Raw genomic sequence first — 6,392 nt, 5'->3', positions numbered from 1 at the left:
ATGGAAGATTGCAGCGAAGGATTTTTTTCAAATGGTGGAAAAAGCACCTTGTTCAAGTGCCACACAGATTCAAGCTGACCTTCAGTCACAAGGTACGACAATTCAACCTGCACCATCCGTCGCCAACTCATTGAAAGGGGGTTATATGGTTGGAGACCCAGGAGGACCCCACTGCTGAGAGAGACACATAAGAAAGCCTGACTGCAATTTGCCAAAACACACCTGAAAAAAATTATTCTGGGAGAATGTCCTGTGGATCGATGAGACCAAATTATAAATGTTTGGTAAAGCACACCATCACCATCATTTACAGAAAAGAAAATAGCGCCTTCAAAGAAAAGAACACCTTCCCTACAGTCAAACGTGGAAGATGTTCAGTGATGTTTTGGGGTTGCTTTCCTGACTCTGGCACTGGGTGCCTTTAACGTGTGCATGGCATCATGAAATCAGGAGAATCCCAAGGCATTTTGGAGCGCAATATCAGATCAAGTGTCAGAAAGCTGGATCTCCGTCGAAAGGTCATTGATCTTCCAGCAGGGAAATGACTCCAAACACACTTCAAAAAGCACCCAGATCTAAATCCAATTATAAACGTATGGAGACATCTAAAAACAGCAGTTGGGAGAAGGCACCCTTAAAATCTGGAAGAACTAGAGCAATTTGTGTAAGAGGAGTAAGCCAAACTGCCAGTAGAGAGGTGCAGGAAGCTCATCGATGGCTATAAGAAGTGCTTGATTGCAGTTATTTTGACCAAAGGCTGTGTTAACAAATATTAAGTCTAGGGTGTCAATAATGTTGTCGATGCCATTTCTGTTTATTTTCTGATTTAAATGGATATATTAAGTTCTGAATCAAAAACAAAGGCTCTGTAACTTTAACAGTGAAATAAAGAATTGTGGAGAACAAATACTTTGGTAAATTTCAACCTATTTTTAGGGAAAATTGTGAGTTACTAAAAAGTGCAAAGGTGCCAATATCTTTGGCCACGACTTGAAATGGGGTAAGGTTTGGCATGAATGGTGATGGTTGTGAGGTTTCAGGAATAAGATGATTGATTTTGATCTCAGCCAAATTCCATAGCATTCATGCCAACTGAAGCTTGTTTTAGGAATAATATTTTCTGGTGTGATATAAGCATTCCTTTTGATCTGACACAAAAGGCCTGAGATTGAGGAAGGACTGGCATGATTGGTTGAATGGTTTATTGCTGTACTGTATATGATACATGTGATAGGTACATTTGATAGTACGTAGATGTACATTGATGTGCATTTGATAGCTGTGAGAGGGTTAGATCAGTGTCTTTTTTTATAGAAAACAACACATAGCACCTTTTGGTAACAAAGAACAAACAATGTTTTCATTCCAACTAGAACATTGAGATATCTAGAAAGTATACATTATGCATCTCCACCACTTTTCATATAACAATTCTATCAATCAAGAGATTTGTTGGATTGAAAATCTGAATGGAGGTTGATTCTACATTATCTGTGCACATACAATAATATTCAAGATCAGGCTTTCCAGATTTTGTCATGTGGCAGTATGACTACTGAATGTAGAACAGTGCTAGTTTGATTGGAGATTATTTCCCCCACAACTGATATATTTTTTTCTCCATTAGTTAAATGTTGAGTGGTTCTTTTTAATTAAACTGTATATTTTCCTATCAGACAATCACAGGCTTTCTCACTGTGTGTGCCTTCCTATTCTGGACGTTGTATCATCTTGCACATTTCTGCGGCGGCACACAATCAAGAGCGTTTCTGATTCGTTGTGGCTTTTGTTTGTTCTATCTTTTTTCCTCTCAGTTTTTACATAACCTTCCTGGCAGGCAGTCCTGAGCTGTTGAGAGAGAGCAAGAGCGAGAGAGAGAGCGAGAGAGAGAGTGGACCTGGCCACTTGGGCTGTGCTCTTACATTATGTTGTCAACACTACAGAATGCCCTTGCACTGCTTACTACAGGGGAATTTGGGGTAAGCTAGTGACATCCCTGCGTTTTTCGTGTTTTTTACATTGGATAAAAGTACAGAGACTCAAAGCTAGAAATTGGTATATCATAGACTACAGTTAAGGAAGAATGGGAAAGTAATTCTGCTTTGAAAATTGATAAACTTGTAACCTCACATTTGAGAAAATAGATAAATGGCCTGAACGTTTTGGTACCCTCTTAAGCTTTAGCCCCACCCCTCTCTTTAAGGATTTGCATGTGAGGCCGAGGAGTAGGGTTGATCCAAGCGTTCTGTCCGAACAACAGCAGTCAAGCACCCAAGCTAACTGGCTAACGTTGGCTAGCTTGCCAGCTACTTCCAGACACAAATGAGAGAACAGCTCACTCTAACCATTTCACTCGCCCTAGCAGAGCTGGTTAGGCTGTTTTTATATTATCCAGAGTGACTGCAACTGTGCGGCTGCGCTTTTTTGCCAACGTTTACTGACACCGGCCATATACAACAGGTGTTGAGCGTTTGTAAATTTGTCAGTTATTCTGTGCTCTGTCACACTCAGACAAGAGTGCTCTGAAATTGGAGTAGATAGCCAGAGCAAATGTACCAGCTATGTCTATCAACAGTTGTCACAGTGACATCATGCACATTCTATTGAAATGGTTACTTGCATAGTGGAGTCTAGCTAGCTAGCTAGCTAAACAATGAACCATAACCCCAAATTATGATGTTATACTTCCCTGCATGAATCTGCAGGTAGCTAACCAACCAGGTTCAGTGTTAGCTAGCTAACATTAGGCTATAACTAGCAAAGCAAATGGCTCTGAGATACAAATAATATTACTACACAGATCCTACACGTAACGTTAGCTAGCGAGCCAGCCAGCTAACATTAGCTAGCTAGCTAACAGTACACTTAAACTTGAAATGAAAACCACTTTCTGACAAAATTAGAAACGTGGAATATCTGAAAATGCAGCTACCTAGACTATCTTACGGGTATACATGGATGGATGCTTCTCCTTCTCTGTCATGGATCCCATGGTTGCCCTTAGTTTGAAGATGTAATCCGGAGATAGGTGTTTTCTCCATCCCGTTAGCTATCATACTCTAATTCCACTAATTTCAACACTCTGTGCTCCAGAAAGTGGAGAGCAACACTTTTGCAGTTCTACTACATGATATCTTTCAGAAAAAGCTGTGTTAGAGAGGAGGCAGCTGTCCAGAAGGCATTTCCGGCAAAAAAAAAACGCATTTAGATTTTTTTTTAAATGTATGTTCAAATAGCTCTCCTTTGAAGTAGTGAGGCACAACATACGCCTAGTTTCCTGAAATGAGTCACATATGAGGTAAATAGTTTTCCTTCCAAAAAATGGTAATTAAGTATGTTAAAAAGCAGCTTTTCTATGTTGGAATGGTGTGGGTGTACTCCAACAACAGAATGGTGTGGACATATACTGTACCAGTCATTAAAAAATATTCTGCTTATTAACCAGCTCATCCTCCTCTAGCCCACACTGATTGGCCAGCTGATCCTCCTCACGGAGATGGCATAAAACGGTCTGTTTGAGATACTAGTGAAGTTGAGATGAAGTTTTTGAAGTGTTTTTTCTTCAATTTATGCTTTGGCAACAAATAAATCAAATAGAATCAAATAAAATGTTATTTGTGTGTTGGGGTGTCAGTTTAACTGTGTGTGAGTGAGTGGGAAGAGTCCAATGTGCAAGAGAGTTAGTGCAAAATAGGATCAATGCAGGTAGTCCATGTAGCCATTGGATTAGCTGTTCAGGGTTATGTTGGTTCCAGACTTGGTGCGCTGGTACCGCTTGCCGTGCAGTAGCAGAGAGAACACTATATGGCTTGGATTATCACTGGGCAGTTACTTTAAGGAACTGTATTGTGGCCTTCCATGGCTTCCTGTCTCACTGAGGTTTAAAAATGAGGTATCACACATGTAAAAATCATTTGTCATCCATCACCATGGAGAAAGGCAAAGAGCTTAAAAACTAAAAGAGACGAATGGTTGTTGACCTTCATGAATCCAACAATGGGTAAAAAAAGAGCAACAAATAAATATACCACTTACCTCCATTAGGGCAATAATTAAGAAGTTTAAAACCACTGTAACAGGATGCCTGTGTATCTTGTCCCGACGCACAGTGAGCAAGATGGTTCAGGAGGCAAGGGCCACAGTTGGAGAATTACAGAATTTGTTTGCATTTTAGGGTCACAATGTCTCCAAATCTACAATTAGACACCACCTCCATGCCAATAGGCTCTTTGGAATGGTTGCCTGAAAAAAGCCTTTATTGAGAGCAATCAACAAGTGTAAACTCCTGGAGTTAAGCATTGGCACTTGGTTTTGAACTGGGTGCTATTTACCAGATGAGTAGAAAATAGAGGCCTTTGGCCATGCAAACCAGTGGAGGGTTTGCGTCGAAAGAAGGATGCATATGCAGAAAATGACCTCATACCTACTGCAAAATATGGTGGTGTATCTTTGATGTTATGGGGCTATTTTGCTTCCACTGATCCTGGGGCCCTTGTTAAGGTCAACAGCATCATGAACTCTACCAAGTACCAGGACATTTGAGACAAAAACCTGGTTGCCTCTACCAGGAGGCTGAAACTTAGCTGCAAGTGGATCTTCAATGACCCTAAGCACACGTCAGAATCCACAAAGAAATAGTTATTTGACCACAAAATATTTTTTTTACAATGGCAGTCTCAGTCTCCGGACTTGAACCCCATTGAAAATCAGTGGTTTGAATTGAAGAGGGCAGTCCGTAAGCGCAGACCAAAAGATATCAATGATCTAGAAATATTATGCATGGAAGAATGGTCTAAGATCCCTTCCAATAGGTTCTCCGATCTCAAAAACATTATATATAGAAAAAAAACTAGGCTGCGTCATCCTAGCAAGAGGAGGGTGCGCAATCATTTTGACACCTATCTTTCTTAGAAAATAAAATATTAATATTTTTCTGAGCAATTGTATTAGTATAAAACAATCTAGTTTTTTGAGCATACGGTATAGCTTAGTATTTGTATAATTTATTTTTTACAGTCTTTTATGCTCATCTTTATCAAGGGCTCCAATAATGGGGTGAATGTATGTTATATGAATAGATTATCAGTGGTAGTTGTCGTATGTAGCATTTGTTATTATTGTAGTCAGTGGTGGCATTAAGAGAAGTAGTGATCAAGGAGGGTAGTGGTGTTTATAATGGCACCATGTTGCTTTAGCTTTTGCTAGCTTTTCCTTTTCTCTCACAAGCAGGTTACGAAATGATCCGACTAACAGTGTAGCTAATATCTCAGTTAGAGAATTTGTTTGGGCTCCAATCCTGGAGGTTCAGACTATAGAGGATTAGCCTTGTGAAACAAAATTCCTGTATTTTGGCTCATCCGATGACTCCGGTGACAACATAGGAAGGCGCCCTGAATTGGCCCTTGAGAACCTTAACAATGAGCCTGAGCAGCTAGCCACGTTTCTCTGCTGAGGCTCAATTCAATTCAGCCGAGGGATGGGGGGCTCAGGGCTTTTTCTTGTGTGAGAAATACGCAATTGGAGGATGGAGGCCTCCTGTTTCGGCGTGTACTGTATGACTGTAGGGTTACTGCTACTATAATCTTTTCAACCTTCCTGTTCTTGTAGCAATGCACCGGACCAGTAGCAGAGATAAGAGCTATATTTGGTTGCGTTGTTTTGTGATTTTTTGTAACAGGCCACCCCGTCAATACCTCCGTTCTTCAAATTAATATAATATTGTCACTGATATCAACAAAGTTCCTTATGATACAGTATACTGTGAATGGTTTTATGTGCAGAGGTATTGAGAGTACAGTGAAAAGGTCAAGTACTGTATTGACCTCACAGCAGGTGTGCTCTTATGACTTCAAAATAATTATTCTGATTATGAGAAAAATGGAACCCCCAAAAAACACACAGTGGCTGTGGCCGGGGGGAGGGGGGGGGGGGGGGGTCTACTCGATACTGCTCTATTTTCCCTACATGTTGTTATTCTATACAAACATGCTAGGTATATTTCAGTGAGTGCTGGAAGTATCGTGTGACCAAAGACACATCATGGAAATCCAACAAATGGACTTACCATGAAAAAGGACTTATTCGAGGAAGGAAGCATCAGTCACCTGTACTCATCCTGAACAATGGATAAAATTAATCTCTGACTTTTGCTGTTTTTGTTTGAGTGCTCCAACTCCTTTCCGCCTCGAATTAGACCTTTTGCAAGTTATTCATGATAAGCCCTTTTGTTGGATTTTGTCATTGTTGTCGAACACCCCTCTTACTTTCCTTGGTTTGCTGTTGCGCGGAGGCGTACCTGAACTCACAACTCATGGAAACTTCTATTTTGTAGACCTGGCAGTTATCATGTCATGCTTGTGCTCTTATACAAAACATATACCTCTCTCAGTACC

Source organism: Salvelinus fontinalis, chromosome 2, assembly GCF_029448725.1.
Source record: "Salvelinus fontinalis isolate EN_2023a chromosome 2, ASM2944872v1, whole genome shotgun sequence".
Lineage (NCBI taxonomy): Eukaryota > Metazoa > Chordata > Actinopteri > Salmoniformes > Salmonidae > Salvelinus > Salvelinus fontinalis.
This window is presented reverse-complemented; position numbering follows the sequence as displayed.